Genomic DNA, 13869 nt, shown 5'->3' with positions numbered 1-13869 from the left:
TGGCGCAATGGACAGAGCACTAGCCCTGGAGCCAGGAGCACCCAAGCCCACATCCGGCCCCATACACCCAACAATCACCCAGCTGTGTGACATGCAAGCCACCCCAATCCCACTGCCCTGCAAAACCAAAAAAAGAAAAAAAAAGACCCAAAATAAAATAAAATAGTAATAATAGTAGGGGTGGCTGGGTGGCGGACAGAGCATTGGCCCTTGAGCCAGGAGCACCCAGGTCCAAATCTGGCCTCAGACACCCAATGATCACCCTGCTATGCGGCCCCAGACAGGCCACCCAGCCCCATTTGCCCTGCACAACCCCCCCCAAATAATAAAAAATGTGCTTCAGTCTTTGTTCCAACAGCAACAACTCTGTCGTGGGTGGATCACATTCTTTTTTTTTTTATCACATTCTTTATGATAAGTCCATCACAAAAGTTACTTCCATATTTTTCCACTATTGCCACTGCTGATCGCTACTCCCTCCTTTCATATTTCTCCACTACCATGTACTATATTTTCTTTCTCCTTTCACTCTGACTCTGCTGTAGGGTAGCTGAGTGGCACAGCAGACAGATCCCTGGTCCTGGGGCCAAGAGGCCCTGAGCCACCATACCACCCCTTAGGCCGAGCATCCACCTGGCCCTATGGTCCCGGACAGGCCTTCCAAGCCCAGCCCCTTGCAAGAAGTAAAAAAGAAAATGTGTTATATCTGACTACTCTCCCCCCATGGTCCATCCTCTCCTCCATCACTCACATCACCCCCCTTCACCCTGTCCCCCCCCCCTCCTTCTTACTCCAGATGTCTATACCCCATTGAGTATATATGCTGTTTCCTCTCCTAGCCACCTCTGATGAAAGCGAAGATTTCCTCATTCCCCCTTGCCTTCCCCCCTTCCATATCATTGCAATAGCTCATTGTAATAAAGAAAAATCTTATATGAAATATCTTGGCCTATTCCCCCTCTCCTTTTTCTTTCTCCCATTACATTTCCCATTTTTCTATTGACTCCATTTTTACAACATATTTTATCTTTAAATTCAGCTTTCTCCTGTGTTCAACTATAAAAGCTCCTTCTACCTGCTCTATTAATTGAGAAGGTTCATATGAGTATTATCAGTGTCATTTTTCTATACAGGAATACATGCAGTTCATCATCAAGTCCCTCATATTTTCCCCTTCTCCTCCAATCTCTATGCTTCACCTGAGTCCTGTATCTGAAGATCAAACCTTCTGTTCAGCTCTGGCCATTCCAACAGGAACATTTTGAAATTCCCCTGGATCATTGAAAGTCCATCTTTTTCCCCTGGAAGAGGACATTCAGCCTTGCTGGGTAGTTGATTCTTGGAGGCATTCTAAGCTCTTTTGCCTTCCGGTATATTATATTCCAAACCCTACGATCTTCCATTGTAGTTGCTGCTAAATCCTGTGTGATCCTGACTGCAACTCCATGATATTTGAACTGTGTCCTTCTGGATGCTTGTAATATTTTCTCTTTGACTTGGGAGTTCTGGAATTTGGCTATAATATTCCTAGGGGTCGGTTTTTTGGGATCTCTTTCTTGGGTGGGATCGATGGATTCTCTCCATTTCTATTTTGCCCTCTGCTTCTAGGATATCAGGGCAATTTTCCTGTAGTAATTCTTTGAAAATGATGTCAAGGCTCTTTTCCTGATCATGACTTTCAGGTATTCTAATAATTTTTAAATTATCTTTCCTAAATCTGTTTTCCATATCAGTTGTTTTTTTCAATGAGATGTTTCACATTTTCTTCTAATTTTTCATATTTTTGGTTTTGAAGTATTGAATCCTGGTTTCTCATAAATTCATCAATCCCCCTGAGTTCTATTCTTTGTCTGAAGGATTTGTTTTCCTCAGAGAGTTTTCTTATCTCTTTTTCCACCTGGCCCATTTTCCTTTTTAAAGCATTCTTCTCCTAACTTTTTGAACTGTTTTATCCATTTGACCTAAGCTGGTTTTTAGCATGCTATTTTCTTCAGTATTTTTTTGGATTTCCTTGACTAGGCTGCTGACTTCATTTTCATGTTTTTCCTGCATCTCTCTCATTTCTTTTCCCAGTTTTTCTACTAACTCCCTCATTTGATTTTCAAAGTCTTTTTTTGAGCTCTGTCATAGCCTAAGCCCAATTTCTGTTTTTCTTGGAGTGCTTTAGATGCAGGAGCTTGTGCTTCCTCATCTTCAGACTGAGTGTTTTGATCCTTCTTGGGCTCATATGCAAAATATTTCTCAATGGTGTTCCTCTTTTTTCTCTGCTTGCTCATTTTCCCACCCTGAGCCTGATTTTGGGGTGCTTCCTGAGCTTTTGGGACACTCCCACAAGGGTCTCAGTGTGTGAGGCTCTGTCCTCCCTCCTGGTCTGTGAATGTGCCCCCCTCTGCCATGGGGCTGCGGTGCGGGGGCCTTGCTGTTCTATGGGGGGGCCTAGTCTGCAATCAGGATTTGAATGAGGCCAGAACCCCAGAGTCCTGTTCCAGAAGTAGAGGACAGAGCTCTGCAGTCCCTCTCTCTTTTCACTCCTCTCCCTGGGTTCCATGGATGGATCTTTTTGACAAAAAGGAGTTCTATCACTGTAGAACCCACATCCCTAACCTATGTTCCTATCGTGGGGATCCCATCACACCCTTGTCCCAAAGCACTTTGTGTAGGGAGGGGGAGAAGCCTAGAGTCTTATATCTCACCAATGAAGTCACTATGTTCTGTTAAAAAAAAATTCAATTCGACTTCCGGCTAAGATGGCGGAGAGAAGACAGGCGCCGTTCTAGAGTCTCCTAATCTCTTCCCCATCTATCACATGAAAGAAACCTCTTAGAGGAAGTCCAACTCACGAAACCCAGAGAGAAAAGCCAGGAGAAAGAGCATCTACCTCAGGATGTGTCTCCCACTGCAGCTTTGGTAGAATTCAGGCGGGTGAGTATCAGACCAGGATCAGTCAGAGCAACAGCTGAATTGGAACTGGGAGTCTGAGGGTCGGAGAGTGGGACCTGCTGGATCAGCAGTGGAGCTGGACGAAAGTGGCTTGGGTCTTTGGGGAAGCAGAGGCACTGGTGTTGGTGCTGTCCCCCTGGAGCTTGGGGACCAGGCTGTGGGGGGGGAGAGTTCTGGTGCAGGAGAGCTGCGGACACCATCGCTGGGCTCCTTCAGTCTGAGAAACTCTGAGCCCACGCCTCCATTGCACTGACGCCTCCTCCAAAACAAACAATTGCAAACTACTTCTGCCTCAGGCCCAGGTGTGTGAGCTGAAGAACCAGCCCAGCTGAGGAATGACCTCAGTCCAGGGTAAAGCCCACTACTGATTGAAGGCAAAAGAATTAAATAGTTCCAACTCCTGCCTTCAGGCAAAGGGAGAAGGCCTCCCAACCAAGGTCACAGACACTCCAGAGAGGGCAACCAGCACCTCCTACTGGCCAGCAAGAGAAACTGCACTCAGTAAAGCCTTTAGCGATCCCAAGCCCAGGTGAACCAGCCCCACCCCCCAACTCAAGGTCTTAGCATAATGAAGAAGGGTCAGCGGAAAGGTGGATCCATAGAAAAATTCCTGGAAGGGAAAGACCCCAACCCAGAGAGACCTGGAACCTCTGAGAAGAATACAATCTGGTCTCCAGCACAGAAAGACTTCCTCGAAGAAATAAGGAAGGAGCTCAAAAATTTGGGAGAGACAATACCTTGCAACAAGAAAACAAAACCTTAGAAAGTACAATTGGACAAACACAAAAGGAGAATAAATCTCTCAGATCATCAATTGGACAATTACAAAATGAGAACAATTCTCTAAGATACTCAAATGAGCAAATGCAAAAAGAAATTAATTCTCTCAAAACCTCAATTGGTCAAATGGAAAGCTCTTTCAAAAGTAGAATTGACCAATTGGAAAAGGAGTTGCAAAAGGTTAATGAAGAAAACTCCTCCCCCCCTAAAAAAGAATGGAGTCTACAGAAACTAATGACTCCATGAGACAGCAAGAGTCAGTTAAACAAAATCAAAAAATAGAAAAAATAGAAGCAAATGTAAAATACCTCATCAACAAAACCACTGACCTCCAGAATAGATCGAGGAGGGGCAACCTGAAAATTATAGGACTTCCTGAAAACATTGAAGAGAAAAAAAAGCCTGGACTTAATATTACAGGATCTAATGATGGAAAACTGCATTGATATCATGGAATCAGAGGGCAAAGTAGTTATTGAAAGAGTGCATCGATGCCCACCAGAAAAAGATCCTAAAATGAAAACACCAAGGAATGTTGTGGCCAAACTGCAGAACTATCAGATAAAAGAGAAAATCCTGCAAGCAGCCAGAAAGAAACAATTTAAATATCAAGGAGCCACAGTAAGGATCATGCAGGACCTAGCTGCATCAACATTAAGGGATAGAAGGGCCTGGAACGAGATATTTCGAAGAGCACGGGAGCTTGGAATGCAGCCAAGAATCTACTTTCCTGCAAAGCTGAGCCTACTCTTCCAGGGAAAAAGATGGACATTTAACGAAATGGAAGAATTCCAAAAATTTCTGATGAAAAGACCAGAGCTAAACAGAAAATTTGGACATCAAACAGAAGGTTCAAGAGACACATGAAAAGGTAAAAAAAAGGGGGGGGGCAGTAAAAGAAAAAAAATGCAACAAATGTAACCCTAACAGAGAGAATACACCTTGCCAGAAATGATGGACATTCATGACCTATCCATGAGGCTACTATCTAATGGGATATAACTGGCTTTAACCCCATTTGGGAGAAAGACTCTAATAACTCTCAGGAATTTAGACTCTATTCGATAGAATATACAGAACTAGAAGGGTCAGACACTCAGAATTATCTATGACTTAGAATGATCTAAAAAAAAAAACCACTACTGCCCTAAAAAGGGGGACAGGAAAGAGATGGGAGGAGGGAGGGGATTGAATGGGGTAAATCGCATTACACTAAGAGGTACAAAATACCTATGGTAATAGTGGGGAAGAAGGGAGCAGAGGAGAAACACCTGAATCTTCTTCTCATCAGACTTGGCTCAAAGTCAATCTACACATACTCAGTTAACTTATAAAACATCTAACCTTTCAAGTATTAAAAGGGGAAAAGGGGAGGGGGGACAGAGAAAGGGAAGGGGAGTGGGGGAAATAAGGGGAAATAATAAAAGGAAGGGAAGGGAAAAGGGAAAAAGGGAAAAAGGGAAAGGGGAAAGAAAGGGGAGGGTGTGATATAGGAGGGCAAACACACTGAAGGGGTGGTTTTCAGAAACAAAAGACTGGGGAATATGGATAAAAGGGGGGAAAGGGGGGAAAAATACAAACAGAGGGAAGATAGCATGGAGGGCAATAAAGAATTAGTAATCATAACCTTAAATGTGAATGGGATGAACTCTCCCTTAAAATGTAAGCAAATAGCACCAGAATCCTACAATATGCTGCTTACAAGAAACTCATTTGAAGCAGAGAGACACATATAGAGTAAAGGTAAAAGGTTGGAGCAAAATGTATTTTGCTTCAGCTGAAGTCAAAAAAAGCAGGGGTAGCATTCCTTATCTCAGACAAAGCAGCAGCAAAAATAGATAGCATTAAAAGAGATAAGGAAGGAAACTATATCCTCCTAAAAGGTACCATAGACAATAAAGTCATTTCAATATTGAATATATATGCACCCAGTGGGACAGCATCCAAATACTTAGAGGAGAAGCTGAAAGAATTACAGGAAGACATAGATAGCAAAACTCTACTAGTGGGAGACCTCAACCTCCCACTATCAGATCTAGATAAATCAAATCATAAAACAAACAAGAAAGAAATTAAGGAGGTAAATAGATTGTTAGAAAAATTAGATATGGTATATTTATGGAGGAAACTGAATGGGGATAGAAAGGAATATACCTTTTTCTCTGCAGTACACGGAACTTATACAAAAATTGACCATGTACTAGGACATAAAAACCTAATGATCAACTGCAGAAAGGCAGAAATAGTGAATACATCTTTCTCAGATCACAATGCAATAAAAGTCATATGCAATACTGGGCCAAGGAGATATAGACCAAGAATAAATTGGAAACTGAATAACCTCATTTTAAAAAATGAGTGGACCAAAAAACAAATTATAGAAAGAATTAACCATTTTATCATAGATAATGATAATAATGAAACAACATACCAAAACCTATGGGATTCATTCAAAGCAACTCTCAAGGGATATATCATAGCTCTAAATGCTTATATAAATAAATTGGAGAAAGAGGAAATCAATGAACTAAATATACAACTAAAAAAATTAGAGAAAGAACAAATCAAAAATCCCCAATTAAGTACCAAATTAGAAATTATAAAAATTAAAGGAGAAATTAATAAAATTGAAAGTAAAAAAACTATTGAATTAATAAATAAAACCAAAAGTTGGTATTATTAAAAAAAAACAATAAAATTGATAAACCTCTGGTCAATTTGATTAAAAAAAAGAAAGAAGAAAACCAAATAGCTAATATCATAAATGAAAAAGGTGAACTCACCACCAATGAGGAGGAAATTAAAGTAATAATTTGAAATTATTTTGCCCAACTCTATACCAATAAATATGATAATCTAAGTGAAATGGATGAATATTTACAAAAATATAAGTTGCCCAGGTTAAATGAAGAAGAGATTAAATACCTAAACAATCCTATCTCAGAGAAAGAAATTCAACAAGCCATTACTGAACTCCCTAAAAAAAAATCTCCAGGGCCTGATGGATTCACAAGTGAATTCTACCAAACATTTAAGGAACAATTGGTTCCAATCCTATATAAACTCTTTGGAAAAATAGGGAAAGATGGAACTCTGCCTAACTCTTTCTATGAAACCAATATGGTACTGTTACCTAAACCAGGAAGAGTTAAAACAGAGAAAGAAAATTATAGACCTATCTCCCTGATGAATATAGATGCAAAAATCCTAAATAAAATCTTAGCAAAACGATTACAACAAGTCATCACTAGGATAATACATTATGATCAAGTAGGATTTATTCCAGGAATGCAGGGTTGGTACAATATTAGGAAAAGTGTTAGTATACTTAATTATATCAACAACAAACTTATCAGAAATCATATGATCATATCAATAGATGCTGAAAAAGCTTTTGACAAAATACAGCATCCATTCCTATTAAAAACACTAGAGAGTGTAGGAATAAATGGACTATTCCTTAAAATAATTAGCAGTATCTATCTGAAACCATCAATAAGCATTATACTCAATGGGGAGAGGCTAGAGGCATTCCCAATAAGATCAGGGGTCAAACAAGGGTGCCCATTATCACCACTACTATTCAATATTGTATTAGAAATGTTAGCATCAGCAATTAGAGAAGAAAAAGAAATTAAAGGAATTAGAATTGGGAAGGAAGAGACAAAACTCTCACTCTTTGCAGATGACATGATGCTCTACCTAGAAAATCCCAAAAAATCATCTAAAAAACTACTGGAAACAATTAGCAATTTTAGCAAAGTTGCAGGTTATAAAATAAACCCTCATAAATCCTCAACTTTTCTATATATGTCTAGCAAGAAACAGCAGGAAGAGCTAGAAAGAGAAATCCCATTAAAAGTAACCTCAGACAACATAAAATATTTGGGAGTCTGTTTGCCAAGACAGACAATCTTTTTGAAAACAATTATAAAACACTTCTCACACAAATTAAATTAGATTTAAATAACTGGGCAAATATCAACTGCTCATGGATAGAGCTAATATAATAAAAATGACAATTCTACCAAAACTAAACTATCTGTTTAGTACCCTACCAATCAAAATTCCAAAAAACTACTTTAATGAGTTAGAAAAAATTGTAAGTAAATTCATATGGAGAAATAAAAGTCAAGAATTGCCAGGAGCTTAATGAAAATAAGTGCAAAAGAAGGTGGCTTAGCCCTACCCGATCTAAAATTATATTATAAAGCATCAGTCATGAAAACTGTTTGGTATTGGCTAAGAAATAGAGTGGTGGACCAGTGGAATAGACTAGGTAAAAGCAGGAGATGATTACAGTAATCTGCTGTTTGATAAACTCAAAGAGTCAGGCCATTGGGATAAAAACTCCCTCTTTGATAAAAATTGCTGGGAAAATTGGAAGTTAGTATGGAAGAAACTTAGATTAGACCAACACCTATTAGACCAACACCTCACACCCTTTACCAAGATAAGATCCAAATGGTTACAGGATATAGACATAAAAAACAATACTATAAGCAAATTAGAAGATCAAGGACTAGTCTACCTGTCAGATCTATGGAAAGGGGAACAGTTTATGACTAGGGAAGAGTTGGGGAATATCGCCAAAAACCAATTAGATGATTTCGATTACATTAAATTAAAAAGCTTTTGCACAGATAAAACCAATGTAACCAAGATCAAAAGAAATGTAGTAAATTGGGAAACAATCTTTGCAACTAATGATTCTGACAAAGGACTCATTTCTAAAATATACAGAGAACTGAGACATATTTTTAAAACAAAAAGCCATTCCCCAATTGACAAATGGTCAAAGTATATGCAAAGGCAATTCACAGATGAGGAGATCAAAGCAATCCATAGCCATATGAAAAAATGTTCTAAATCATTATTAGAGAAATGCAAATTAAAGCTTCTCTGAAGTACCACCTCACACCTCTCAGATTGGCCAGTATGACCAGGAAGGATGATGATCATTGTTGGAAGGGATGTGGGAAATCTGGGACACTATTACACTGCTGGTGGAGCTGTGAACTCATCCAACTCTTCTGGAGAGCTATTTGGAACTATGCCCAAAGGGCAACAAAAATGTGCATACCCTTTGACCCAACAATGCCACTATTGGGTCTATACCCTAAAGAGATGAGGAAAAGGGTAAAAACATTACTTGTACAAAAATATTTATAGCAGCCCTGTTTGTGGTGGCAAAGAATTGGAAATCCAGTAAATGTCCTTCAATTGGGGAATGGTTTAGCAAACTGTGGTATATGTATGTCATGGAACACTATTGTTCTATTAGAAACCAGGAGGGATGGGATTTCAGGGAAACCTGGAGGAATTTGCATGAACTGATGCTGAGTGAAATGAGCAGAACCAGAAAAACACTGTACACCCTAACAGCAACATGGGAGTGATGTTCAACCTTGAAGGACTTGCTCATTCCATCAGTGCAACAATGGGGAACAATTTCGGGCTGTCTGCAACGGAGAGTACCATCTGTATCCAGATAAGGAGCTGTGGTGTTTGAACAAAGTGCAAGGACTATTCCCTTTAATTTAGAAAAAAAACCAGATAGCTTATTGTCTGATTTTGTTACCTCCTAGACTTCTCTTCTAAGCATATGATCTCTCTCTCATCACACCCAATTTGGAACAAGGTACAATATGGAAACAAAGTAAAGACTGAGAGTGCTTTCTGTGGGGGAGAGGGGGGAGGGAAACAAGATTGGGGGAAAAATGTAAAACTCAAATATATCTTTAATAAAAATAAATAAAAAAAATTCAATTCAATTCAATTCAATTCAATTCTGGTCTGGGGTCTTTTGAAGTCCCCAAAGGCCTCCAGTTTTTTCCTAGCCTAGTATATCTAATTTGCTAGTAATTACTCCTTGTCTCAGTAGCTCATCCTTCTTCCCTACCCTTCTTCTAGTATGGATCATCTCAAAAGAAAAATGAAAGGTGGAGAAGAGGAATACATTGGAAGAAGAGTTACAGGAAAGGAAGAATGAGGAAAATTAGCTCATATAGATGGAGCACACAAAGAGGAGTTTATATAACAAGAAGAAGGCAGTAGAGGATGGGAATGGGTGAACATGAACTTCACTCTCATGTAGACTGGTTAAAGGAGGGAAGAATACATATATACAGTCAAATATAGAAATATATCTTACCCACCAGGGAAATATGAGGGAAAGTTAAAAAGAGGAATTGGGGGTGAGGATAAGAGAGACCACAAATTAAGGAAAGTATTATCCAGAATCTAAACAAAATCACAAAGAGGGCAGTGGGGGAAAAAGGAAAAGTATGAGAAAATAGGATGAAGGTAAATACACAAGACTAAAACTAGGAATGTGAAGAGGATGAATTCATCCATAAAAATGAAGAGAATGGACGAATGGATTTAAAAACCAGAATCCAACTATGATGTTTACAAGAAACACGCTTGAAACAGAAAGACTGACTAAAGAGTTAAAATAGGAAGCTGGAACAAAATCCATTATACTTCAGTTGAAGTTTAAAAAAAAGGCAAAGGTACAAATCACGATCTCAAATGCAGCAAAAGCAAAAATAGAAGCAATTAATGATATAAGCATGGGAGTTATATTTTACTAAAAAACAGTATTATAGGCAATGGATATAAATACTAAACATATGTGTACCAAATGTCATCTGAATTCTTACAGGGACAGTTAAATGAATTATAGGGGGAAAAACAGACAATAAAACAAAGAATGGGATACTGCAAATTACTTCTTTCAGGACTAGATAAATCTAACTTAAAAATAAATTGAGGCCAGTTAGGTGGTGCAGTAGATATAGCACCAGCCCTGGAATCAGGAGGACCTGAGTTCAATTAATTGCCTAGCTGTGTGATCTTGGGCAAGTCACTTAACCCCAGTGCCTTAAATAAATAAAAATTTTAAAAAATAAATTGTAAAGAAGTTAAGGAGTTGAATAGGATTTTCAGGAAAGGTTAGACCTGATAGACCTCTAGAGAATATTGAATGAGAATAAAAAGGAATATGTCTATTTCTCAACTGTTCATGGTACTTTCACAAAAATTGACCAAATTTGGGGGCATAAAAATTCATGAATACAGAAAAAATAAAAATATTAAATGCATCTTTTACTAATAATGGTGTATGAAAAAATTCTACTCAGCAAAGGGACTTTGAAGTAAAGATTAAAAGTTAATTAAAAGCTAAATAACTTAAATCTTAAAGAATGATGGACCAGAGAACAAACTTTAGAAACAATCAATCATTGATATTGGCAACAATAAAACAACATACCAAAATATGGAAAATTTATATTTCTAGATATTTATCACTAAAATAGAGAAAGAACATATGAGCAAACTAGACATGTAACTTTTTTAAAAAGCAAACTAGAAAGCAACAAATTAAAAACCAAATGAAATTATTAAATGAAATTAAATGTTAATTAAATATCAAAATAGAAATCCTAAAAATAGGATAAATGAAATTTAAATTTTAAAAACCATTATACTAATAAACTAAGAACTACTGCATGGGGAGGGGACATAATAGACAAGAAATTAATTTCATTTTTAAAAAGAAAAATAAAATAAAATTACCAGTATTAAAAGTGAAAAAGGTGAATCTACAACTAATGAAGAAATAAAACTGACAATCTAAATTAAATGGATTATAAAATTATGTAAATATATATATAAAATTATAAAAATATAAATTCCCATACCTTAACAGAACAGGAAAGTCATAAACAAATTCCCAAAGGGCAAGAAACCCAGAATGAGATGGATTTACAAATGAACCTACCAAATATTTAAAGAACAATTAATTCTAATTCATCTTTCAGATGAGAGAAAGGCTATGCCACTGATCAAAGTATCATTTCTTCTGATCAAGATTCTAAGCCTTCTTCAGGAATAGCCTCTTATAAGATGCTTATTTTTTTCTTCTTCACAAATTATATTGCAGTTTAAAAGCTTCATTGCTGGAAAAATTCATAGGCAGATGATGCTTTTCCTTTAGAAGCAGCTGATTCCATCACCTCTGTTGCCATTGCTTTCTTGGTTGTAGTCATTTTCTCTTGGCAGAGTCCTTTGCTCTGAGACTCAGCTTTGGATAAATCTCTGTAATTACGACTAGCCTGTTTTAACACAAGTGGTATTAGACTCTGAATCTGTAAGAAAAGCATCTCCGGCAACTCATCTATAAGTCAGTCTGCAATGGCTAGACCTGTAATGGAACTTTGAGCATCAATATTTGTCATTTTTGTAGAATCTATATTATCAAGTAAGCTATAACAGTTATCGTTCAGGTCGTAGAGCAGCATGGAGCTTATTTTTTTAATTAAAGATTTTATTTTGTTTTACATAATTTTTTTTATAATTTTACAATATTCCCCCATCTTACTCCCCCCCAAAAAGCAATGTCAGTCTCTACATTGTTTCCACAGCATAGAGCTTATTAATGAGTTTCTACTAGAGTGTCCGTGTAACCCCTAAGATTTTTTTTCACCTCTCCCTATGGGGTGTCTCCTGCTTGCCCAGTGATATTGGCTCTACCTGTCATCTTCTCTCAACAGTCACTCGGCTCATCTTTATGCTCAGATTCTGTTTCAGAAGAGTCAGCTTAGAGTTTATACAATAATGATCTATAATTAGAGCCCTAACAGTCTACCCCTCCCCCCACCCCCTATGAATGGAAATTCTTAGTTCAGCTTTTTCTAATACAGTTTCCAATAGTGCTCTTATATTTTGCTAAAGTCAATTGCCCTCCCCTTACTAGTCTTAGCATTACCATCCAGTCATCCTCATGTACTCTTCCATCAGATGATAGTAACTCTTTGATATTGCTTGGGCATAACACTCTTTCACTGGATGTCTGGAAACCATGCCTTCCTCATCTGTTTCCTGGCTTCCTTCAAGTCTTCAAGTCACAGTTAAAATCCTACCTTCTACCAGATGTCTTTCCCTATGTCCTTTAATACTAGTCCAACAGCTCTTGCTATATTTTTTAAATTTCAATTTCATTTTCAATCCCAAATTTTCACCCATTTAAGTAACTTTTAGTCACTTAAAGCAAGGAAAAAAACCCATTACAAATATTTATAGTTCTGCAAAACAAATCTACACATGATGAGAGAGAGAGAGAGAGAGAGAGAGAGAGAGAGAGAAAATACGTTTTAGTTTGTAAATTCATCAGCTTTGTATTGGGGAGGATAGCATGTTTTATCATGAGTCTTTTAGAAAAGTGGTTGGTCAATGTCTAGATAAGAGTTCATTACCTTTACAATATTGTTGTTCTTGTATAACTTGTTTTCCTAGTTCTGTTCACTTCAGTTTGCATCAAGTCATACAAGTCTTCCCAGGTTTTTCTGAAACCATTCACTTTATTTCTTATACCACATTAATATTTCATCACATTCATAAACCATAACTTATTTAACTATTCCCTGGAACTGAAGGACATCTCATTTTTCCCATTCTTCGCCATCATAAAAAGTCCTTTTCCTCTATAATTTCCTTCAATTACAGTCTGGATATAAATCCAGTCCATTCAGTAGTGTAGGGTTGATGAGTCTCTTTTCTGAATCTGAGACCCCAATCCTCTCTATTCTGATTTCACTGAATCCCCAGCTCTTTAGTTTTGGAAAATCATGTGTTGAACCAGCTAAAATTATAAATCAGAGCTTGATTTATTGTTTTATGTTTTTTTCTAGATTTAAGTGATGAAGAAAATGTTAATTCCAATTAAACTTATAAGTGTTTTTTGTGTACTTCCCCACCCCGCCCACTACCCACCCAGAACACTGGTGGTTAAATATTTACCTGTACAACCCTAGCAAAAATCTACAGAAAACCTGATGGACAACCCACAGGACACTTGCCTTGGAGGGGCCAGAAACTGTGATCCATCTGATACAAAAGATCTATCACCATGTGGCCCGGCCGGAGACGCGGGCCAGTGATGAATACCCCGGGGAGAGAACCAGCAAAGCTGGTGTTTGCGGCTGAATTCCCAATAACCGTTTTTGGAAAATAATTATGGGACCGGGGAGGGTGGGTGGCCTGGACCCTGAAGAAAGGAAGAACTGCTTTAAACAGTTAAAACACAACAGTTTGGAATCGGACAATTTGGGGCTGTCTGTGATGGAAAAAACCATCTGTACCCAG

Source organism: Macrotis lagotis, chromosome 1, assembly GCF_037893015.1.
Source record: "Macrotis lagotis isolate mMagLag1 chromosome 1, bilby.v1.9.chrom.fasta, whole genome shotgun sequence".
NCBI lineage: Eukaryota > Metazoa > Chordata > Mammalia > Peramelemorphia > Peramelidae > Macrotis > Macrotis lagotis.
The sequence above is the reverse complement of the archived record's forward strand: the minus strand, read 5'-3'. Positions refer to the sequence as shown.